This window comes from Mobula birostris, chromosome 5 (genome assembly GCF_030028105.1).
Source record: "Mobula birostris isolate sMobBir1 chromosome 5, sMobBir1.hap1, whole genome shotgun sequence".
NCBI lineage: Eukaryota > Metazoa > Chordata > Chondrichthyes > Myliobatiformes > Myliobatidae > Mobula > Mobula birostris.
The window spans coordinates 99,102,859-99,127,981 of record NC_092374.1 but is presented as its reverse complement, the minus strand read 5'-3'; the positions used below and the strand labels follow the sequence as shown (position 1 = coordinate 99,127,981).

General features: G+C 52.9%; 1 long non-coding RNA gene and 1 pseudogene across 3 annotated transcripts; one reads left to right on the top strand and one right to left on the bottom strand.

The window, feature by feature from the left end:
* The first annotated feature begins 3,716 nt into the window (after nt 1-3,716).
* LOC140197921 (uncharacterized) lies at nt 3,717-18,200 on the top strand. Of its 3 annotated transcripts, none has more exons than XR_011886055.1 (4): nt 3,717-3,809; nt 11,977-12,279; nt 16,351-16,605; nt 17,948-18,200. It is a non-coding gene; the product is annotated as an uncharacterized lncRNA (long non-coding RNA). The 3 variants fall into 3 exon arrangements; XR_011886057.1 differs by having other exon boundaries at nt 11,977-12,291; XR_011886056.1 differs by lacking the exons at nt 3,717-3,809; nt 11,977-12,279 and adding an exon at nt 12,364-14,284.
* A 1,309-nt stretch (nt 18,201-19,509) lies between these two features.
* LOC140198390 (cysteinyl leukotriene receptor 1-like) lies at nt 19,510-20,523 on the bottom strand (annotated as a pseudogene).
* Between the last annotated feature and the right edge of the window lie 4,600 nt (nt 20,524-25,123).

The following is a 25,123-nucleotide window of genomic DNA, read 5'->3' as shown; positions in this document are numbered from 1 at the left end:
ACACTGTGATGTGGAGAGTAGGTACAGACACTGTGATGTGGAGAGTAGGTACAGACAGACACTGTGATATGGAGTGTAGGTACAGACAGACACTGTGATGTGGAGTGTAGGTACAGACAGACACTGTGATGTGAAGAGTAGGTACAATCAGTGACACTGTGATGTGGAGTGTAGGTACAGGCCGAGACACTGTGATGTGGAGAGTAGGTTCAGACACTGTGATGTGGAGAGTAGGTACAGTAACACTGTGATGTGGAGAGTAGGTACAGGCAGAGACACAGTGACGTAGATGGTGGTTACACGTCGAGATGCTGTGATGTGGGGAGTAGGTATAACAGACACTGTGATGTGGAGAGTAGGTACAGACAGAGACACTGTGATGTGGAGTGTAGGTACAGACAGACACTGTGCTGTGGAGAGTAGGTACAGACACTGTGATGTGGAGAGTAGGTACAGACAGACACTGTGATATGGAGTGTAGGTACAGACAAGCACTGTGATGTGGAGTGTAGGTACAGACAGACACTGTGATGTGAAGAGTAGGTACAATCAGTGACACTGTGATGTGGAGTGTAGGTACAGGCCGAGACACTGTGATGTGGAGAGTAGGTTCAGACACTGATGTGGAGTGCAGGTACAGTGACACTGTGATGTGGAGAGTAGGTACAGACAGACACTGTGATGTGGAGTGTAGGTACAGACAGCCACTGTGATGTGGAGTGTAGGTACAGACACTGTGATGTGGAGAGTAGGTACAGACAGAGACACTGTGATGTGAAGAGTAGGTACAGTGACACTGTGATGTGGAGAGTAGGTACAGAGACACTGTGATGTGGAGAGTCAATACAGACAGAGACACTGTGATGTGCAGAGTAGGTACAGAGACACTGTGATGTGGAGAGTCAGTACAGACAGAGACACTGTGATGTGGAGAGTAGGTACATACAGACACTGTGATGTGGAGAGTAGGTACAGAGACACTGTGATGTGGAGAGTAGGTACAGTGACACTGTGATGTGGAGAGTAGGTACAGACAGACACTGTGATGTGGAGAGTAGATACAGACAGACACTGTGATGTGGAGAGTAGGTACAGAAACTGTGATGTGGAGTGCAGGTACAGTGACACTGTGATGTGGGGAGTAGATACAGACAGAGACACTGTGATGTGGAGAGTAGGTACAGTGACACTGATGTGGAGAGTAGGTACAGAGACACTGTGATGTGGAGAGTAGGTACAGACAGACACTGTGATGTGGAGAGTAGATACAGACAGACACTGTGATGTGGGGAGTAGGTACAGACAGACACTGTGATGTGGAGTGTAGGTACAGACAGCCACTGTGATGTGGAGTGTAGGTACAGACACTGTGATGTGGAGAGTAGGTACAGACAGAGACACTGTGATGTGAAGAGTAGGTACAGTGACACTGTGATGTGGAGAGTAGGTACAGAGACACTGTGATGTGGAGAGTCAATACAGACAGAGACACTGTGATGTGCAGAGTAGGTACAGAGACACTGTGATGTGGAGAGTCAGTACAGACAGAGACACTGTGATGTGGAGAGTAGGTACATACAGACACTGTGATGTGGAGAGTAGGTACAGAGACACTGTGATGTGGAGAGTAGGTACAGTGACACTGTGATGTGGAGAGTAGGTACAGACAGACACTGTGATGTGGAGAGTAGATACAGACAGACACTGTGATGTGGAGAGTAGGTACAGAAACTGTGATGTGGAGTGCAGGTACAGTGACACTGTGATGTGGGGAGTAGATACAGACAGAGACACTGTGATGTGGAGAGTAGGTACAGTGACACTGATGTGGAGAGTAGGTACAGAGACACTGTGATGTGGAGAGTAGGTACAGACAGACACTGTGATGTGGAGAGTAGATACAGACAGACACTGTGATGTGGGGAGTAGGTACAGACAGACACTGTGATGGGGAGAGTAGGTACAGGCAGTGACACTGTGATGTGGAGTGCAGGTACAGACAGACACTGTGATGTGGAGTGCAGGTACAGACAGACACTGTGATGAGAGTAGGTACAGTGACACTGTGATGTGGAGTGCAGGTACAGACAGACACTGTGATGTGGAGAGTAGGTACAGGCAGAGACACAGTGATGTAGATGGTGGTTACACGCCGAGATGCTTTGATGTGGAGAGTAGGTACAGAGGTAATGTTACACAAACTTCATTACACAGTACTATCATTGGAGACTCTTGTGGTTGAACTGCTGCTCGGTGTGGCCATGTGCAAAGAAGCTTTTGTTGCTCCTACCTTCCGCAGTGATTCCAAGATCCATTTCTTCAGGTTCACCACGTCCACATAATGTGAGCATGGTAGCTGTTGGAGTTGGGTCTGTTGGGCAGCTGGAACAGTAACATTTTCAACTTAATACTGTCAGACTATGTCCGCAATGTCCCACCTCCCTCTCCCTACTCATCCCCATCACTCATTCCCAGGGAATCTTTCTGCAGCTCACACCCCTAGGGTCTGACTCAGAGTGAAGCCTCCTCCACACCATCCCATCACACACTCCTGGGGTCTGACACAGAGTGAAACTCCCTCCACACCGTCCCATCACACACTCCTGGGGTCAGATACAGAGTGAAACTCCCTCCACACCGTCCCATCACACACTCCCGGGGTCAGACACAGAGTGAAGCTCCCTCCACACCATCCCATCACACACTCCCGGGGTCTGAAACAGAGTGAAGCTCCCTCCACACCATCCCATCACACACTCCCGGGGTCTGACACAGAGTGAAGCTCCCTCCACACTGTCCCATCACACACTGTCAGGGTCAGACACAGTGTGAAACTCACTCCACACCTTCCGATCCCACAATCCCAGGGTCAGACACAGAGTGAATCTCCCCCCTCACTGTCCCATCACACACTCCCTGTGTCAGATACAGAGTGAGTCTCCCTCCACACTGTCCCATCACACATTCCTGGGGTCAGACACAGAGTGAAGCTCCCCCCTCACTGTCCCATCACACACTCCCTGTGTCAGATACAGAGTGAGTCTCCCTCCACACTGTCCCATCACACATTCCTGGGGTCAGACACAGAGTGAAGCTCCCTCCACACTGTCCCATCACACATTCCTGGGGTCAGACACAGAGTGAAGCTCCCTCCACACTGTCCCATCACACACTCCCGGGGTCAGACACAGAGTGAAGCTCCCTCCACACCATCCCATCACACACTCCCGGGGTCTGACACAGAGTGAAGCTCCTCCACACCATCCCATCACACATTCCTGGAGTCAGACACAGAGTGAAGCTCCCTCCACACTGTCCCATCACACACTCCCGGGGTCAGACACAGAGTGAAACTCCCTCCATACTGTCCCATCACACACGCCCAGGGTCAGACACAGAGTGAAACTCCCTCCACACCATCCCATCAGACACTCCTGGGGTCAGACAGAGTGAAGCTCCCTCCACACAGTCCCATCGCACACTCCCAGGGTCAGACACAGAGTGAAGCTCCCTCCACACCGTCCCATCACACATTCCCAACGTCAGACACAGAGTGAAACTCCCTCCACACTGTCCCATGGCACACTCCCAGGGTCAGACACAGAGTGAAACTCCCTCCACACCGTCCCATCACACATTCCCAACGTCAGACACAGAGTGAAACTGTCTCCACACTGTCCCATCACACACTCCCAGGGTCAGGCACAGGGTGAAACTCTCTCCACACTGTCCCATCACACACCCCCGGGGTCAGACACAGAGGGAAGCTCCCTCCACACTGTCCTATCACTCTGCCTAGGCACGGCTTGGTAAGTTATGGCATTTTATGTTGGCTCCAGAAGCACGGATACACTGGCGGGCTGTCCTCGGCACTTCGCTCGGCTGTGCAGGGCGTTGTCGCAAACGACGCATTTTTTCTGTGTTTTACGTGTCAAATTTATCCCGAGTCTAAACGCTCAGGAGCGTTCCGATCCCTTTCGAACACAGAGATGTCTGTAGTAGCAGCGTTTGCTTTTCTTTCACCTGTTCCTTTTCCTGTTTAACCTCTGTCGCAGTCTGCTCCAGGGCCCAGCTAATGGCCGTCGCTTGCTGCAGGCAGTCTGCCTTACCTTTACGCTGGTAGAACACCTTCAGCCTCCGTGTGGCCATCTCGGCCAGGGGTGGTGATATGTCCGGGAGAGGTGGTGATCAGTCCCTCTGCGTGGAACTGCCGCTTGGTGGGATTTCCCAGGCGGAAAATACTTTCGCTATCACTTTCACAATGAAAGGCCTCTCCCTCCCTCAAAAAAAAACAAACTGCAAATCGTTTTATTATTGTCGAGACTCAGCGGAAACGCTGTTCCGCATGCCGTCATTTCATTTCATTAAGACCAGAAGACCATAAAACACAGACCCATCGAGTCTGCTCCCCGCCATTCAATCATGGCTGCTCCGTTTTCTCCTCGTCAGCCCCTCTCCCCGGCCTTCTCCCCGTAACCGGGTCGAATCAAGAAACTGTCACTCTCCGTCTTAAATACACCCAGTGACCTGGCCTCCACAGATGCCTGTGGTAACAAATTCACCACCCTCTGGCTGCAGAAATTTCTTCGCATCCCTGTTTTAAATGGTCGCCTCTCTATCCTGAAGCTGTACCCTCTTGTCCTCAAATCCCCCGCCATGGGAAACATCCTTTCCACATCTACTCTGTATAGGCCTTCCAACATTCAAAGGGTTTCAATGAGACACCCCCCACCATTCGTTTTAAATTCCATGAGTACTGGCCCAGACCTTCTCATATGATAACCTTTTCATTCCCAAATTCATCATTGTGAACATCATCTCAACCCTCTCCAATGCCAGCACATCTTTTCTTAGATGAGGAGCCCAAAACTGTTCACAATACTCAAGGTGAGGACTCACCAGTGCCTTTTAAAACCTCAGCATCACATCCCTGCTCTTGTATTCCGGATCTCTGGAAATGAATGCTAACATGGCATTTGCCTTCCTCACCGCGACTCTACCTTCAAGTTAATCTTTAGGGTGTTCCGCACAAGGACTCCCAAGTCCCTTTGCATCCCACATTTTTGGAATTTCTCCCGTTTAGAAAATAGTCTGCACATTTATTTCTACTACCAAAGTGCTTGACCATGTATTTTCCAACATTGTATTTCATTTGCCATTCTCTTGCCCATTCTCCTAGCCTGTCTAGGTCCTTCTGCGTTCTACCTGTATCCTCAACACTACCTGCCCCTCCACCAATCTTCATATCATCTGTAAACTTGGCAACAAAGCCATCTATTCCATCATCTAAATCATTTATATACAGCATAAAAAGAAGCAGTCCCAACACTGACCCCTGCAGAACACCACTAGTCACTGGCAGCCAACCAGAAAAGGATCCTTCTATTCCCACTCACTGCCTCCTACCAATCAGCCAATGCTCTAACCATGCCAGTAACTTTCCTGTAATACCATGGGCTCTTAACTTGGTAAGCAGCCTCATGTGTGGCACCTTGTCAAAGGCCTTCTGAAAGTCCAAATATACAACATCCACTGCATCCCCTATCCAACTTGTAATCTCCTCGAAGAATGCCAACAGGTTTGTTAGGCAAGATTTTCTTTTAAGGAAACCATGCTGACTCTGTCCTATCTTGTCCTGTGTCACCAAGTACTCCATAACCTCATCCTTAACAATTGACTTCAACATCTTCCCAACCACTGAGGTCAGGCTCACAGGTCTATAATTTCCTTTCTGCTGTTTTCCTCCTTTCTTAAAGAGTGGAGTGAGATCTGCAATTTCCAGTCCTCTGCCACCATGCCAGAGCCCAATGATTTTTGAAAGATCATTACTAATGCCTCCACAATCTCTATCGCTATCTCTTTCAGAATCCTAGGGTGCGGTTCATCTGGTCCGGATGACTTATGTACCCTTAGGTCCTTCAGCTTTTTGAGCACCTTCTTCCTTGTAATAGTAACTGTACTCACTTCTCTTCCCTCACACCCTTCAACACCTGGCACACTGCTAGTGCCTTTCACAGTGACACTAATTAGTACAAGGAAAGAGAGTTACAGAATAAAGTGTCACAGTTACAGAGAAAGTGCAGTGCGGGTAGCCGACAAAGTGTGAAGATCATGACGTAGAGGGTGAGGTCCAGAGTGCAACTTCAGTATAAGGAAGCTGTTTAATATTCTTAAAACAGCGTGGGGAGGCTGTCCTTCGTGATATATAGACTGTAAACCCCTCCGGCCCCTACCCCTCTCCCTGTCTCTGTTGTTGTTCAGATCAGACAACACAGAACAGTACAGCACAGTGCAGGGCCTTCCGACCCTCAATGCTGTACCGACCTTTTAACCCTTCCCTTCCCCATAACCCTCCATTTCTTCTCTTATCCATATCCCAATCAAAGAGTCACTTAAATGCTCCTAATATATCTGCCCCCACCACCACCCCGGCAATGTGTTCCACTCACCCACCACTCTCAAGGTAGAAAAAACTCCCTCTGATATTCCCCCTTTACTTCCTCCAATCACCTGAAAGTAATGCCCCTGGTATTAGCCATTTTTGTCCAGGGAAAAAGTCTCTGTCTGCCCTCTTGATCTATCGTCTTATCAATCTCTATCAACTCCCTCCAAGATCAAAGAAAGTCTTTGGAAAGCAGAACAGTCACCTCTGGAAGTGTGACAGTGGAAAAGTGTGTATGGAACCTGAGGAGATAGCAGAGGTACTTAATGAATACTTTGCTTCAGTATTCACTATGAAAAAGGATCTTGGCAATTGTAGGGATGACTTAGAGCGGACTGAAAAGCTTGAGCATATAGATATTAAGAAAGCAGATGAGCTGGAGCTTTTGGAAAGCATCAAGTTGGATAAGTCACCGGGACTGGATGAGATGTAACTCAGGCTACTGTGGGAGGCAAGGGAGGAGATTGCTGAGCCCTTAGCAATGATCTTTGCATCATCAGTGGGGGCAGGAGAAGTTCCGGAGGATTGTAGGGTTGCAGATGTTGTTCCATTATTCAAGAAAGGGAGTAGAGATAGCCCAGGAAATTATAGACCAATGAGTCTTACTTCAGTGGTTGGTAAGTTGATGGAAAAGATCTTGAGAGGCAGGATTTATGAACATTTGGAGAGGCATAATATGAGTAGGAATAGTCAACGTGGCTTTGTCAAAGGTGGATAATGCCTTACGAGCCTGATTGAATTTTTTGAGGATGTGACTAAACACAGTGATGAAGGTAGAGCAATAGATGTAGTGAATATGGATTTCAGCAAGGCATTTGATAAGGTACCCCATGCAAGGGTTATTGAGAAAGTAAGGAGGCATGGGATCCAAGGGGACATTGCTTTGTGGATCCAGAATTGACTTGCCCACAGAAGGCAAAGAGTGGCTGTAGACGGGTCATATTCTGCATGGAGATCGGTCACCAGTGTTGTGCCACAGGGATCTGTTCTGGGACTCCTTCTCTTCGTGGTTTTTATAAATGACCTGGATGAGAAAGTGGAGGGATGGGTTAGTAAATTTGCTGATGACACAAAGATTGGGGGTGTTGTGGATAGTGTGGAGTCTATCAGAGATTACAGCGGGATGTTGATAGGATGCAAAACTGGGCTGAGAAGTGGCAGATGGAATTCAACCCAGATAAGTGTGAGGTGGTTCATTTTGGTAGGTCAAATATGATGTCAGAATATAGTATTAATGGTAAGACTCTTGACAGTGTGGAGGATCAGAGGGATCTTGGGGTCCGAGTCCATAGGACACTCAAAGCTGCCACTGACTCTTGACTCTGTGGTTAAGAAGGCATACAGTGCATTGGCCTTCTTCAATCATGGAATTAAATTTAGGAGCCAAGAGGTAATGTTTCAGCTACAGTATATAGGACCCTGGTCAGACCCCACTTGGAGTACCATGATCAGTTCTGGTCACCTCACTACAGGAAAGATGTGGAAACCATAGAAAAGGTGCAGAGGAGATTTACAAGAATGTGGCCTGAATTGAGGAGCATGCCTTATGAGAATAGGTTGAGTGAAGTTGGCCTTTTTTCCTTGGACCGACATGACCTGATAGAGGTGTACAAGATGATGAGAGGCATTGATTGTGTGGATAGCCAGAGGCTTTTTCCCAGGGCTGAAATGGCTAACATGAGGGGGCACAGTTTTAAGGTGCTTGGAAGTAGGTGCAGGGGTAGGATTTTTACGCAGAGAGTGGTGTGTGTGTGGAATGGGCTGCCGGTGGCGGTGGTGGAGGAGGAAACAATAGGGTCTTTTAAGAGACTCATGGAGCTTAGAAAAATAGAGGGCTCTGGGTAACCTTAGGTAATTTCCACAGTAGGGACATGTTCAGCACAGCTTTGTGGGCCGAAGGGCCTGTATTGTGCGGTTGGCTTTCTAGGTTTCTATGCAATGAAAACCCTCAATCTTCCAGAGTGGTCTCGACCGAGTCTGCGGAACCTCTGACCCGGGAACAGTTTACCTTCGAGTTATTTCAGCTGCCAGAGGTGCGATGTTCGGCTGCTTGTTGGGAGGCGATGGCCCTAGTTATTGGGACACTGAGACAGGCGGCTCCGCTCTTTGCTCACACCCCGACCCCTCGCCCTCACACTCCCTCCGCCGACCTCACACCATCCCTCCACAAGGCACAACCCGGTCTCACACCAAACCCCAGTCCCCCCCACACCACCGCCGCCCGCAGACCTGGCCGCTCTCAGCGGCTGCCCGGAGCGACCAAGCGGTTACCCCAGCGACGCCGCCTTTCACGCGTTTTTACATTGACGTCAGTGAGGTTGCGGCTATCGAGGAGACAGCAACCACCCCCGACCCCACCCCGCTGTAACCTGGCAACGCATAGTCACCTTCCCCGCTTCATGGGGGCCAGGATGAGCTCCCGCCACCCACCAAGGAGATGCGATCAACCGGGAGTGGAGGGAGACTGACCCCCTGTCCGTGAGGATCTGGGGGGACTGAACCCCTGTCCGTGAGGATCGGGGGTGGGGACTGACCCCCTGTCCGTGAGGATCGGGGGGGGTGACTGACCCCTCTGTCCGTGAGGATCAGGCAGACTGACCCCTCTGTCCGTAAGGATCCGGGAGACTGACCCCCTGTCCGTGAGGATCGGGGGTGGGGACTGACCCCCTGTCCGTGAGGATCGGGGCGGACTGACCCCTCTGTCCGTGAGGATCGGGGCGAACTAACCCCTCTGTCCGTGAGGATCGGGTGGGGGGGGGACTGACCCCTCTGTCCGTGAGGATCAGGGGAGACTGACCCCTCTGTCCGTGTGAATCGGGGGCGACTGCGTCTGACCCCTCTGTCCGTGAGGATCGGGGGCGAATGCGACTGACCCCTCTGTCCGTGAGGATCGGGGGCGACTGCGACTGACCCCTCTGTCCGTGAGGATCAGGGGGTATTAACCCCTCTGTCCGTGAGGATCGGGGGGGGACTGACCCCTCTGTCCGTGAGAATCAGGGAGACTGACCCCTTTGTCCCTGAGAATGGGGGGGGGTGAACTGACCCTCTGTCCGTGGGGGAGGGGCGCTGAGTCACCCTGACCCCTCTGTCTGTAGGGGTGGGTACTCGTGTCCGTGAATGGAAAGAGGCCTAAATGACTACCCCCCCCACCCCCACCCCCGAGGACAGAGGTGAATCCCTGCCTCCCGAGGCTGATCTGCACACGTAGGGCCTGTGATCCCACCGATCGACGAGGTGTGAAAGGCGGCTGGGCGGGTATATGGGTCTCCGTGGTAGGATAGACCCCTCGCCCCGGGGGGTGGTGGAACAGATGAGGAGAGGGAAGGGGAGGGCAGGGGCCTATATACAGGGATTCGTGAGGAAGCGGGCCTTCAGACTCAAGGTGCTGGGAATCTGGGATGAGGAAACGGGAACCTTGTTCCAGCCCCACCCCACAGAACGCAGCGAGGGTCAGTCGGAGACAGAGAGGGGCGAGGGTTAGAGAGGGAGTCGAACTGGGAGATTGATAGAGGAGAGGGGCAAGGAGAGGGCGTAAATTGAAGGAAGGGGAGAGGGGAGTGGGAGGGGTGGAATGGGGAGAATAAGACGGAGAAGGAGGAGAACGGAAGGGAAGATGGGGAGGGGAGGGGAGCGGCAGAGCGAGGATGGTATGGAGGTGTGGAGGGGTAGAGTGAGAGGGTAGGGAAGGCGGGTGCTACCTGGGCCACGGGACCGTCCCGGGAACGGAATTCTCGGTCTCATCAGATTCCGACGTTAAGACAGGGCACGGTGGGGGCAAGGGGAGGAGCGACGGCCCATGTCTGAGGGCAGGGTTGGGGTCTCCTGTTGTGAGATTGAGGAAGGAGTAATGAGAGCAGGAGGGGGAGCGGTGAGGAAGGGGAGAAGGGCCGATGAGAGAGTGAAAGCAGGTAGAGAGAGGAGAGGAGACTGTGAGGTGTTAGGAGAGAGGTGGGGGGGTGGGGTAAGGGGAGGGTGTGACGGGAGGAGGAAGAGGGGGGTAAGGTGAGGGGGACCGGTGTTGAGTAAGGGTGGGGGGAAAGGGAGGAGCGGCGTAAGGGAGGGTAAGGGGGTTTGGAGGGAGGGGTGGCGGGTATGGGGGATAGAAGAGGAGTGCAGTGGAGGGGAGGAGGGTTGTAGGGGAGAGGAGAAAGGTCTGGAGGGACGATAGGAGGGTTGTGAGGGCAGAGGGCACGAGCAGTACTCCAAACCCAGCGAAGGTCAGTACAGTCGGCTCGGGTATCGCCACTGATCGAGGTGAGTCAGTGCCACCACCCCCTCACTGACCGAAGGAGCCAGTCCCCGCGGGGACCGAGATGGAATTCTGAACCACGTCGGTCTCGGAGAGGGATCAGCCCCATGTTGAGGGAGCTTTTGTCACTGGCTGTCTCTCACAGGCCGGCGCCGGGAGCTACCGAGATGCGATTGACTCAGCATAGGCCGCAGGACCCCAGAGGCTTTATCTTGTGTCGGGAGGGGAGCACTCAGCTCCCTACGGGACCCCTACCCCACAAAGCGACAATATAATCATGTTTCCTGTTCATTACCGCACGCTCGGGGGGGGGGGGCTTAACCCCTTCTTCTCCGGCTCCATTGGGCATCCCAACTACCTCCGAAAGGTTCGGTGCGGCTCAAGACCAGCTGCATCCTTACCTACCTCAACCCACAGCCGTGGATGAGAAGGGGGAGAGGGGAGAGAGAGAGATTGAGTGTGTATCCGTACAAGAGTATGTATTTGTAGAGGTGCCTTTATGTGTATGTACATTGCTTGCAAGTGTGTGTTTGTGTGTAAGTGCATAATTAAGTGTGTACGCGTGTACATGGATGTGTATATACAAGTGGTTGTGTGTGCCTGCGTCCGCTGAGGAGGTGTGACCAGCTCCTGGTGTACGGTGGGGTCCCGCCACGGTCTAATCCGCGGGACAGGAGCGAGAGGCCGAGACTGATTTGGAAAGTGTTGTGGTGGTGAGGGGTGTGGTGAGAAAGTGTAGTGAGGGGTGTGGTGAGGAAGAGTAGTGAGGGCTGTAGTGAGGAAGAGGGGGTGACGCTGGGAGGAAACGTCTGAGGATCAAGGCAGATGAGATACAGTCAAAAACTTGTTTTGCATTGTGGGAGAAAAAGATAAAACAATAACATTTCAGAAACTCTTAGATGGAAGTAAAATGGAGGCTGTGTGGGAGGGAAGGGTTAGATTGAGTGGGTAAAAAGGTCCCACGACACCATGGACCGAAGTGTCCGCACTGTGCGGGACCGCTCTATGTTCTTTCTTAGTACTGTAAATTGTAAAAGCTACCGGAAAGGGCTGTGCAGATAAAATGCAGATCACAACGAGGTAGATTGTGAGGCCAAGAGTCCATCTCATCATGCAAGAGTCGTTCAATAGTCTGTACAGCGGGGTAGGCGCTATTCCTCAGGCTGGTAGTGCAATACGTGCTTTCAGGCTTTTCTAACTTCTGCCGGATGGTTGTGGGGGGAGTGGGGAGAGAATGTCCGGGTGGCGGGTGGTCGCTGATTATGTTGGCTCTTTCCTGAGGCAGTGAGGAGTGTAGACAGAGCCCGTGGAGGGGAGGCTGGTCCCTGTGATGTTCATGACGATACAGGGTCTGGAGCAGACGGCGGTCTCCTGGGAAACACCGAGTCCCGTCCGCAAGAATCCGGGTGCCGATGCTGGGAATGTTTAAGCAGCAGCAGTCCCTCCGGCGGCCGGCGGGACCCTCGTTAATGGCACGGAGTGAAATGCTTCACTGAAAGGTCAGAGAGGTAGCGGCGTGACGCAGGACGGGCCGAGTGACGCACAGAACCGCAACCTGGGACGTAGCCCGCTGAGAGAGAGAATTCAGGTTCGGTCACGGGTCAGTTCGCAGCACCGCACCGTGTGCGGGGCGCTTCACACGGGGAGGGGGTGGTTTCGGTCGCTCGGGGGAATCTACTGGTGGGCTTGCTTCTGAGCCTGGCCAAGATGGCCATTCGCGGGTCCAGGTCTCTGCCCTCTTCCAAGGCTACACTCGTGCCAGGGTGTCCTTGGAAAGGGAGCATGCGACCACTATGGGTTCAGTAGGGGATTTCTGGGAATGCAGGGAGTTTGGTACTTTGTAGGTGCTAATAACTCTACTGCAATTTGAATTCAGTAACTGTCTTGTAACCCCTAACCTTTGTATTTAAATGAAGTTTTTTACATCTGTGAGAACAGAAGGTGGCGCTGCTGAGGGAGTACGCGCCCGAGGATTGGGTGATACTGAGGAAGGGAAACAAAGTGGGAGGCGGTACTGAGGTATTAGCGTGACCTGGGTGGGCGACAGTTCCTCACTGTTGGGGAGAGGTCCCGATTAGCCCGTGACCAGAGATAGACATTGATTCATCAGCACTCTGAATGGGGATCAGATACCGTCTCCCTCTTAGGGTTGGGGGTTGGATAGGATGTTGCTGAGGATAACAGTGACCTCGTGGTCTGCAGGGAGACATTGGGGTGACCTGAGAGACATTGTGATTTCATGGGAATTTGAGGCCTGTGGGGCAGGGTATTCCTTGTAAACTAGTCCAGCCCCTACACCCTTCCCCATCTCTGTAACCCCCACCAGTCCCTACATCCCTCCCCATCTCTGTAACCCCCACCAGTCCCTACATCCCTCCCCATCTCTGTAACCCAGTCCTGACCCTACACCCCTCCCCATCTCTGTAACCCCCACCAGTCCATACACCCCTCCCCATCTCTGTAACCCCCACCAGCCCCTACACCCGTCCCCATCTCTGTAACCCCCACCAGCCCCTACACCCCTCCCCATCTCTGTAACCCCCACCAGCCCCTATATCCCTCCCCCTCTCTGTAACCCCCACCAGTCCATACACACCTCCCCATCTCTGTAACCCCCACCAGTCCATACACCCCTCCCCATCTCTGTAACCCAGTCCTGACCCTACACCCCTCCCCATCTCTGTAACCCCCACCAGTCCATACACCCCTCCCCATCTCTGTAACCCCCACCAGCCCCTACACCCGTCCCCATCTCTGTAACCCCCACCAGCCCCTACACCCCTCCCCATCTCTGTAACCCCCACCAGTCCATACACCCCTCCCCATCTCTGTAACCCCCACCAGCCCCTACACCCGTCCCCATCTCTGTAACCCCCACCAGCCCCTACACCCCTCCCCATCTCTGTAACCCCCACCAGCCCCTATATCCCTCCCCCTCTCTGTAACCCCCACCAGTCCATACACACCTCCCTGACTCTTTAATCCTCTCCGATGCCTACATTTCTTGCCATCTCTGTAACCTCCTCAAACCCCTACATCCCTACCCGGGATGGGAGCCTTCCAATCCCATCCTTGGTCATCCCTGATTCCGTGATCCCTGCCTGTGTGACCAATCCAAGGGTTCCTGTGACCGCTGCCCCCCCCCCACCCCACCCCCGGAGTGACCAGGACAATGCCTGCACTGATGCTATTACTGTGAATGTCTCGGGATTGTTGCTGCTCCCGGCGTTGTCGTGTGGCTGAGAGCAGGGTAGGGAGAATCAACATGGTGATCCATCAATCTTCCTGGAAAGGGAAAGGGCTAAGGGGCAAATTTTTGACAGAAAGGGGAATTCTCCATGGAAACTGCATCCTCCTGTGTTTGACGTCAGTCTGGGCTTTTATAAAAGGAGCCAGCATGTGCCAGAGAGCAGGGCAGTGTGCAGGCTGGCTCTGGTGGGACGCTTGGTAAAGCCTCTCACAGTGACCACCTTTCCCGCTGCGCTGACCCACACCTGGAGATGTTTGTCCGCTCCGTCGTCCTTCCTGCTGTGTGCCTGACATGGCTGATGGTGATAGTGGGAGGCAGACCCAGCCTCCAGCTGGGCCAGCAGGTAAGTCTGTCTCACCGCCCGTCCCGTCCCGTCCTCCCATCCCTGTGGCAGATCCGAGACGACCCACCACGGGTTGGGCAGATATCGGTGGGGGAGGGGAGGGGGGGAAGTTCGAGTCACTCCCTCAGTAACGCTGTAGGTACACCAGAATCGGTGGGTGGTGAGTCAGTTGTGTTGTACCTGTGTAACTTTTTTGTGTCCAAGCTTGGTGAATGTGGTCACCCATAAACTAGCATCCACACCCCCCCCCCCCCCATTACAGCAACTCTACTTAACCCAGCTATAGTATAACTAGCTCAGTTAACCCCACAACCCAGACAAACAACTCCTACTACAGCAATCCAGAGCTAATTAATCTATTCCCAATTAACCCATCTGCAGATAAACCAGCCCTGGTTAAACCATCTGGATTAAACTAACTGTGTTAACCTAGCTCTAGTTAAACCAGACCCAGTTGAAATAACTACGTTAACACAGCTCTTGTTAAACTGACTTTGGGCATTAAACTGACGTTAACCCAGCCATGGATAAACCGACATTAACCCAGCCCTGGTTGAACTGACCATGTTAACCTGACCCTGTCAGTGCAGGCTCAGGGGAGTACAGCAGACACTGGCACAGCAACGTGATGCCGTGCCAGGGGACAGGGGTCTGTCCTGATTCCGATGGACCAATGATCAGCTTTGGAAGTCCCCTGGGGGGTGGGGGAAGTTGGAATCTCCCTCCCCCACCCCGCATGAGACCCTGGCCTGACACTGTTGCTCCACCTCAGTCAGGAGAACCGTGCTGAGGGAGATTAATGCTCCTAGTAACGCACTAATGTGGCGGGTAGTGTTGCTGCCTAACCACTCTGGGCTTCACACTGTCTGTGTGGTGTTCACACACTCTTCATGTGATCTGCTTTTCTCCCACATTCCAGTACTGTACGGGTCAGAGGGTTACACAATTACACCTCGTGTAGGTGAGGGATGGAATTGGACGGGGCGGGGGAGGTGTTGGTGCAAATGTGAGGATGTAGGCATTCCATTCAGAGAGCCAGCAGTGGTTCAGTGGGCAGAATAGCCTTTCCCTGTTGTGAAAAAAGTTTAAATATGTCAGCCATCCAGCCCGTCATCTGTCCTCCAGTCAGGGTCAAGCCTCGGGAGGTGCAGTACTCAGGAGAGTCACACTGTGGGAGGGGTGGTACTGAGGGAGGGTTTCACTGTGGGAGGGGTCGTACTGAGGGAGAGTCAGACTGTGGGAAGGGTGGTACTGAGGGAGGGTCACACTGTGGGGGTTGGTACTGAGGGAGAGTCAGACTGTGGGAGGGTTGGTACTGAGGGAGAGTCACACTGTGGGAGGGATGGTACTGAGGGAGAGTCAGACTGTGGGAGGGGTGGTACTGTGGGAGGGTCACACTGGGAGGGGTGGTACTGAGGGAGGGTCACACTGTGGGAGGGTCACACTGTGGGAGGGGTCATACTGTGGGAGGGGTGGTACTGAGGGAGGGTCACACTGGGAGGGGTGGTACTGAGGGAGGGTCACACTGTGGGAGAGGTCATACTGAGGGAGGGTCACACTGTGGGAGGGGTGGTACTGAGGGAGAGTCAGACTGTGAGAGAGGTGGTACTGAGGGAGGGTCACACTGTGGGAGGGGTGGTACTGAGGGACAGTCAGACTGGGGAGGGTTGGTACTGAAGGAGGGTCACACTGTGGGAGGGGTGGCACTGATGGAGGGTCACACTGTGGGAGGGATGGTGCTGAGGGAGAGTCACACTGTGGAAGGGGTCTGATACTGTGGGAGGGTCACTCTTTGGAACAAACTCTCCTGCAGATGAGGTTAAACTGAAATGTTCATGAACTGACAGGTCACTGTATTTGGGACTGAACAGGATCCCACATGTGTCCCACCCCAACCCTACTCATCAGCAGTGAGGGTAGTGGGATCCTGCTGTGGCCATACTCCCAGCGTGATATTCAGATACAATGCCAGTCCCTGTCCTCGCCACATTTCCCTCCCCACCCACTCACTGACTCCCTCGAACGCGGACAGCGAGTTCAAGCCAGCCCTGACTTCCATTCCACAGCCACTGAGCGAGAAGGGAGAGGTGAGGTCCATGCTCCGAGCCCCAGTGGAGGACACGTTCCTCCGATCCGTGCGTGAGGCTGCGGCGTCAGAGTCACTCACCCCGCGGGGTTGGGCTCGACTCCTCGAAGTCACCAGCAAGTACAAGGGCTCCCGCAGCCGGAGCAGGAAGGGTTCCTCCAAGGGCTGCTTTGGGTTGAGGATGGACAGGATTGGATCCATGAGCAAGTTCGGCTGTTAAGCACCAGCAGTGGAGGTGAGTACCGACTGTACACAGAGTGAACACTCCGTAAAGCTCCCTCCACACGGCCCCGTCACACACCCCCAGGTCAGACACAGAGTGAACACTCCGTAAAGCTCCCTCCACACGGCCCCGTCACACACCCCCAGGTCAGACACAGAGTGAACACTCCGTAAAGCTCCCTCCACACGGCCCCGTCACACACCCCCAGGTCAGACACAGAATGAACACTCCGTAAAGCTCCCTCCACACGGCCCCGTCACACACCCCCAGGTCAGACACAGAGTGAACACTCCGTAAAGCTCCCTCCACACGGCCCCGTCACACACCCCCAGGTCAGACACAGAGTGAACACTCCGTAAAGCTCCCTCCACACGGCCCCGTCAGACACAGAATGAACACTCCGTAAAGCTCCCTCTGTACAATCCCAGAACACACCCCCAGGGTCAGACACAGAGTGAAACTCCCTCTGTACGATCCCAGAACACACCCCCAGGGTCAGACACAGAGTGAAGCTCCCTCTGTACGATCCCAGAACACACACCCAGGGTCAGACACAGAGTGAATTTCCCTCCGAACGGTCCCATCACACACTCCTGTGGTCAGACACAGAGTGAATCTCCCTCCACACTGTCCCATCGCACAATCCTGGAGTCAGATATAGAGTGAAGCTCCCTCCACACTGCTCTATGACACACTCACCCTGGGTCTGATTCAGAATAAAACTCCTTTGACACTGTCAGGTCCTGATGGTGCGGTGTGTTAGTAGGGCTCATGCGTGTTTCCCCATCTATCCCGAACCTTCCATCTTTTGTCTGGAATTGTGCATTTTCGTAATTACGAAAACCTCTCGATAATATCGTTCTCACCTACCCTGCGGACTCACTGTGGTGGACTGTGAGGTTATGGGTTTGTTGATTTGGGGTGCATGAACAGGAGTCATTTCGGCTTTACGTCGGGGACCTGGGGTGTGGAAAATGCTGCCCCTCCCACAGAGGCTGCTGCCTTGGCTTTATACAAGCTTTTGATTCGCTTTCTAAGTAAAGTCGCAACACATCCACAAATGAGGAATATGTGCGTGACGATAACGAAATAACAAAATGTTAAACGGCCCGTGATGAGTGCTTTGGGAAACCATCATGCAGCCCCGCCCCGATCCCAAATTCGTAGATGTCGGCAGCTGCTGGGAATGAGGAAAACCCACTGCCCGTGGCATGGCACCGAGAGTGCCCCACCCCCTGCCGAAGCTGGCGTAGAGGGTAGTTAGAGCCGCCCATTGGGTTGTGGGTGGCGAACGCAACTACCCCCCCTCCCCCCGTCGCTCTGTCACATTAATGTTCATTTTCCTTCTCTCCAGCCAGCCCTGACCCCAGTGAGGGATTCATGAACATTCTGCCATGGACTTCAGCAGGAGTTTCGCAATCTGACTGACCCCTGGTGCAATCTTGGACCAGATCGATACAGCGGGAGTCCGTTATGGATTAGATGACTGTTTGTGTGTGTTTGTTCGAGTTGCCTGTTCTGGACCCGTGGTGATCTGTGTCCTACCTGTCTATCGTTATTTATGTACCAGATATTTATGGCTATTTATAAAATTCCTGCAAACACTGTGTCTGGTGTCTCCCGTGTCTCTCATTACCATGACTGCAAACACACAAGTTCAGATGGAAATACTGGTGTCAGTCCCCTGGAACACTATCAGTTATTCCTGGCGAGTCACGTCTCCCAGGTACGGTTTCAATCGGATGAGGGCTTCGGCCTGCACTACCCTATCAGGCACCCCAGCAACCTCGTTCCTTTAATGCAGTGGCGTGCTTGGTGCTCCCACTGTGGTCTAACTTGTGCCCACCGTTCTTGCATGACCTCTCCACGGGAAAGCATTCTATGTGACTTTCCGACCACTTTTTGACCGGTCCTGTTGCTTTTAAGGATTTGTGGACACATTCCAAGGTCCCAGTGCATCGTAAGGAGCAGAATGGGGCTACTCGGCCCATCGAGCCTGTTCCGACATTCGAACATGGCTGATTTATTGTTTCTCTCGACCCCATTGTCCTGCCTTCTCCTCGTGGCCTTTGACACTCTGACTAATCAAGAGCCAATCAACCTCTACTTTAGATACACCCAATGAATTGACCTCCACAGCCATCTGTGGCAATGAATTCCACAGATTTACCACCCTCTGGCTAAAGAAATTTATCTTCACGTCTGTGATGTCTGTGTCCTCTGGTCCTGGACTCCCCCACTTTAGAAAAAACTCTCTCAACGTCCACTCTAGGCCTTTAATTATTTGATCGGCTTCAATGAGATCCCTTGTTGGGATTAGATTCTATTGACCACGTTTCTGCCCAATGCACCAGACTGACTGTATTGCCCTGAACCTAAAGCTATCTTCACCGTCACCTGCGCGACCAGGTCAGTACCACCATCACACCTCTCTGCGACCTTGAACAAAATCCAGTTACAGAAAGCAGGTGACGGGGAACTGAGGCCAGTGGGCAGGGCCTGTTTAATCCTCACTACCTGCCCGCCGTTGCCTCTCTCCCGTGGGTCCTTGGACTGACACACGTATAACCAGCCTCCCATGTGTACACACATCAGTTGCATTACCTTCACTGGGCTGTTGACCGTTGAAAACCGAAACCAACGTTGAAAGAGAGAGAGAAGTGGGGATAGAGGGGAAAGGAGAGGGGGAGAGAGCGAGAGAGAGGAAGAGAAGGGGAGAGAGACAGAGGGAGAAAGTGAGACAGAGGGAAAGAAAGCGAGAGGGGTCTCTTCCAGAGTCAGAGTCACAGAAAGAGAGACAGCGAGATAACATCTCTTCATACAGGAGATTGTACAAGAACGACTTTTATAAAACTTTGCAAATGAATGAAGTTTTGTGGAGCTAACTCTGGCGCTGTGTCCCGGCCAGAGCGCGTCTTACAGGGCGGATTGTGTGGGCATAGAGGCGAGGGCTAGGCTCTGGGCGCCACCGGGTTCCGGAGCCTTAGGCACAGCGGCGCTCTCGGTGCGGAACGTCGTAGACTTGCCGGCGCGGAAGATGCCCGAGTTCTTGATGGTCTGGCGGAAGTTCTCCGCCACGAAGTGGTAAAGCAGGGGGTTGAGGCAACCGTTGGAGGCCGCCAGACACAGGGTCACCACAACGGCTTTCTGCACTGCCAGGGTGAAGGGCCGGCAGTGGTGGTCCTGTATCATCAGGTGTAGGTGCACGGGCCGGATGATGTGATAGGGCAAGAAGCAGAAACGGAAGGGAGGACGATGAACACTATGCAGACAGGTCTCCGAGAGGGGCGCAGCGACCTGTGCCGCCACTGCGTGGGCGAGCAGAGCCGGCGCATGATGCCGGCGTAGCAGGCGAGGATGGTGAGAAAGGGCAGGATGAAGCCCAGCACCAGCGCCATGTAGTTCAACTTGAGGAGCAGTTTCCAGGTCATGTTTTGCGGCTCGAAGCAGCGGAGGCTGTCGTGATCACCCTGCGGAGTCGCCATCAGGAAGGGCGCCGCGGCAAGACCCACGAAGAGCCAGATGGTGAGGCAAACGGCGAACCGTCAGCAAACTCTCGGCCTGTACCGGGTGCACGATAGCGATGTAGCGGAAGACGCTGAGCGTTGTTAGGAACAGGATACTGGAGTATAGGTTGAGGTAGAAGGCATAACTGCTGATGCGGCACAGGAAGGTGCCCAGTGGCCACTCGTTAAGACTGTAGTAGGCGATGCGGGTGGGCAGCGTCAGGTTGAAGAAGAGGTCCGAGATGGCCAGGTTGATCATGAAGATGATGTTGGCCGTCTTGCGGCGGGTGAGACCCACGAACACGTAGAGCGCAGTGCCGTTCCCCGCCACACCCACCACCAGTACCACGCTGTAGACGCTGGTGAAGGCCGGGAGCTTGAAATCGTTGATGTCGCAGCTGTTGCTGGAGATGTTTCCGTTCATCGCTGTCCCGGGGGAGGAGGGAACCAACGCTGCTGCGTGGGAGGGGGGAGAAGAGGGACAGCGTTGGTGGGGGTTACTGACGCCGTGGACCAAGGGTAGGGGAAGGGGTGGGAGGGGGAAGAAGGGAATGGGAGGAAGGGAGGGGAGGTCGACAGTGGGGAGTTGGGAGGAAGAATGTGGAGGAGAGGGAGGAGGGGTGGGGGGAGGGGTGGAAAGAGAAGCGATGAACAGGGAGGGGAGCAACGGGGAGGGGTGGAACTGGGAAGTGAGGAAAGGGGATGGGTGGAATGGGGAGGGATGAAACAGAGGGAGAGGAATGGGGAAGGGTGGAACTCGAAGGGAGAACACTCCCAGGAACTCCTTTGAATTCTGCTGAGGAGGTGAACAGGAGGCAGAGGCTGTTGTAGACAGAAATATCAGGAGGTGGGAGAGCACGGGAGGGTGGTGTATATTTCTCCTGTGGATGTTCCCGCTCTAAAACCTTTGGATACTGGTGAGGAGTGAGGGAATGGTGGGGTAGCCTCTCTGGGAAAATTGGGAACATCATTAATGGGACCATTGGTGCCACATCTCTCTCCGTTGTACACCATAAGACATAGAAGCAGAGTATGGTCATTCTACTCTGCCATTCCATCATGCTGATTTATTTTTCCTCTGAACTCCATTCTCCTGTCTTCTTCCCGTAGCCTTTGATGACTTTACTAATCGAGAACCTATCAACCTCCACTTTAAATATACTCAATGACTTGGCCTCCAGGTTCATCGCCCTCTAGCTAAAGAAATTCCTCCTCATCTTTGTTCTAAAGGGACATCAAGATCCTCGTGGTAGGTTGATCCTGAAGATGAAGACATCAGGGATCCACAGAGACTTTGTTGTCATACCTCGAACTGGCCACCAGAGGGAGTCAGAAACGATAAGTCCGACCCCTTCCTGCTCACCTGTCTGTTAGGCTAATTAGTAGTTCATTGTTATCACCCGTGCTGTCTGCATTCTAGACTACCAGGTTGAGCAAACTTCGTTTTCTCCGAAGTGGAGAAGGTTGAGAAGTAACCTAATAGAAGTGTACAAAATTGTGAAAGGGACAAGTGGGGGTAATTGAATCTTTTCCTGCAGTGAAAACATCAAATGCCAGCGGGCATAGGTTCAAGGTGAGGAGACAAAGGTTTAAATGAGAATTGAGAAGCAAGTTTATTTTTACAGAGGGGGTAGTGGGACCAGGTAAATATGAAAACAATGTTTAAGAGTTATTTTGACAGATTGATAGATATACAGGGAATGGGCGAGTGTGGACCACGTGCAGACAGATGGGATTAGTTTAGACTGGCATTCTGGTCAGCACAGACATGTTGGGTCAAAGGGATTCTTCCCCTGTTCCATGTTCTACGACGTAGCTCACAAGGTGCAAAAACAAAACAAAAATAATATTGCGAACGGGAGTTGTAGAGTCCCTGAACGTGAAATCTGTAGGTTGTGGAATCTGTTCGGAACTGAGGTGAGTGAGAAGTTATCCTTGCCGGTTCAGGAGCCTAGCGGTTGAAGAATAACTGTTGAAAGTCATTTTTCTTGCAGGCCTTTACAAGAAACTAAAGACATACTATAGAATTTACAGAAAACTATACACAAACGTAGACTGACAAACAACCAACGTGCAAATGAAGGCAAATTGTGCGAAATAATAACACAGAGGACATGAATCCTTGAAAGTGAGTCTGTAGGTCATAGAATCAATTCGCTCGTTCAGGAGCCTGATGTTTGGAAGGCAGTAACTGTTCCTGAACCTAGCGGTGTTTCCGGCCGGTGCTGTAGCGGAAAACGGCTGGCTCCTTGCACGCTTTCCATCCGTGCTAGGCTGAGAGTCTCGGCCTCGTGAAAAAAAAAAGTCAAACGCAAAACGGCAAAACTGCCGCCTGACGAGCCAAAGGGTGCGGGAGCTCAGGCTCCTGTGCCTCCTGCCTGATGCTAGTAGCGAGAAGAGTGCATGGCCTAGACGGAGGGGTTCTCGATGATGGACGCCGTTCTCTTGTGCCAGTGCTCCTTGTAAATTTTATCAGTGGTGGGGGTGGGGGTATGGTGTGCATTTGATGGACTGCGCTCTATCCGCCAATTTCTGTTCCTGGGCTTTAGAGTTTTCATACTAGACAGTGACTCAACCATTTAGGATACTCTCCACGGTGTATCTATTGAAGTTTGTCAAAGTTTTTAGTGACATGCTGAATCTACGCAATCTTCGAAGAAAAAGGGAGAGGCGTGTTGTGCCATCTTTCCGGTGGCATTTACGTATACGTATCAATGTGGTATACGTATATGTATATGGTATACGTTTACATATCAATGTGCTACCCCAACTACTTTCCAAAATGCTTCCCCTCTCATTTCTTAAGATAAATTTACATCGTATCTGTAATTGCTGGAAAGAAGTTTTTTTCTTCTGCCCGTGTTTAGGGCAGCGGTGAAGGTCTCTGGCGGTGTTCGGGGCTGTCGTCATCATCCCAGTAGCTTGGTTTGACTACTGTCAGTCACCCAAGTCCAGGACTGCCGTCGCATTCAGGCGCAGGAGGATTCTTCATTGCTGCTTCCGTAACAAATGTGATTTACCTGTCAGGTTGTTGGCCCCGATCTAAACTCCGGAACCCGGACCACTCTTTGTCTGGCCTCCACCACTTGACCTGTTTGGCATGAGTGCCCCAACCAAGAACCAAAGCACAAAAGCCCTGACTCCAGTCAGCATAGCTCTCCGGGTCACTGAGGCTCGCAAGCCTTCAAACCACGGCGAGGTTGTGATCCTGTACGAGGAAAGAGTCTGGTCCTGTAGAAAGCCTAGGTTTGTTCTCTGTGAATGGGCAGGTAATCAAAAGGAATTTAGACAGACTAGATAAGAAAGGATCCCATCATGCACAGTGGTGAGAGGCAGGGACATAAAATCAGATTTTCTTGCAGCGCAGTTGCCGTGGGAGGGAGTGGGCATAGGAATCACATTGAAGATTGGAAGGCTGAAAGAGAGTCACAGTGGAAAGGATGTTTCCACAGTGGGAGAGTCTCGGACCAGATGGCACAGCCTCAGAACAAGAAGGGTTTCCCATGAGAACAGATGAGGAGCAATTTCTTTAAGCAGAAGATTATGAATCTGTGTAATTCATTGCCAGAGACGGCTGTGAATCATTGGGTATATTTGATAGGTTCTTGATTAGTGAGGGTGTCAAATGTTACAAGAAGGCAGGAGAATGGGGTTGAGAGGGATAATGAATCAGCCGTGGTGGAATAGCAGGACAGACTCAATGAACTGACTGGCCTAATTCCGCTCCTAATGTCTTATAGTTTTATGGACCGCGCATGGCAGCAAAGCAAGACGTGTGTGGGGTAGGGTGGGGGATTATTTGCAGAGTGGGGAAGAGAGATGGGTGGGAGGTATTGCTGTGGCACGGAGCTCGTACAGCCCAAACTGGTCAAATGTCTCCCCGTTGCGTAGCAACCCGTGTGTCCAGGAGCTGGGGCTCGGAGACTGCAGCAACCCAACATCTGATCCGCCGAGTTAGCAACAGGCCGCCGGAGTCTGCCCCGGACAACGGCTCCACGGGCTGGGGACGGCCAACAGGTAGAGCGGTCGGCTTCGGGACCCACAGCTCCGCGAGAGGTGGGGGATATTTACACCTCCGGCCCCCGTCTCCACATTAAACCACGAGTGAGAAAGAGGAAGGGAGGGGCGAGGGCAGCTGCGTTTTGGGTCTCTCCAGCCGCAGCAAACGGTTAACTGAATATCGCCTTCCAACCCGAGCGCTATAATCCACGGCGGGAGCAGGGGGAAGGGGAGAGACCGCGGACAGGGGGTTAAGGCGGCAGAGACACACACACACACACACACTTCCTCAGTATAGGAGTCCGTTCGGCCCCTCGCTCTAGGAATAAACTCTAAATCGAGGCGTTGGAGACCTGCACGGATTTAAACGAGAGAAAGTTACCAGAGAGCGCTTACCAAGTGGGGGGAGGCCTGACCCTTGACACCTGGACCCGAGTCGCTCTCCGCTTTCTCCGCGCCTCGTGAAAATGAAACAAATTTGCGGTGAGCAGCTCGCTAAAGGAAGCCGGTGTATCCGGAGGGGAGGGAGTGCGGGAGAGGGAGGAGGAGGGAGAGATGGAGGGAAGGGAAAAAGTGAGTGGGAGTGGGGAGGGAGTGAGGGCAGAGGGAGAGGGGAGGGAAGGGGAGGGAGGTGAGAAGGGTGAAGGGGAGACGGAGAACGGAGGGAGGGGAGTGGGACAGGAGAGAAAGAGGGAGAGTGGGGAGAGGGGGAGATGAAAAAGGGAGGGAGAGAGGGGAATGGAGCGGGGAAGGAGAACGGAGAGGGGACGGGCGAGGGAGGGGGGAGAGAGGAGGAAGAGAGGGAGGATGGAGAATGAAGAGGGAGGGGTGGAGAGGGGAGGGAGAGAGGGGAGATGGAGGGTGGAAGGACGAGGGAGGAGGGAGAGGGAGAGGGTGGGAGGAGGAAGGACGGAGTGAGAGGGAGTGGAGAGTGAGAAGGGAGGGAGGGGGAATACAGGAATGGGGAGTGAGAGGGAGGGGTAGGGAGGAGGGAGAGGGTGAGGGGAGGGGTTGTAAATGGGCAG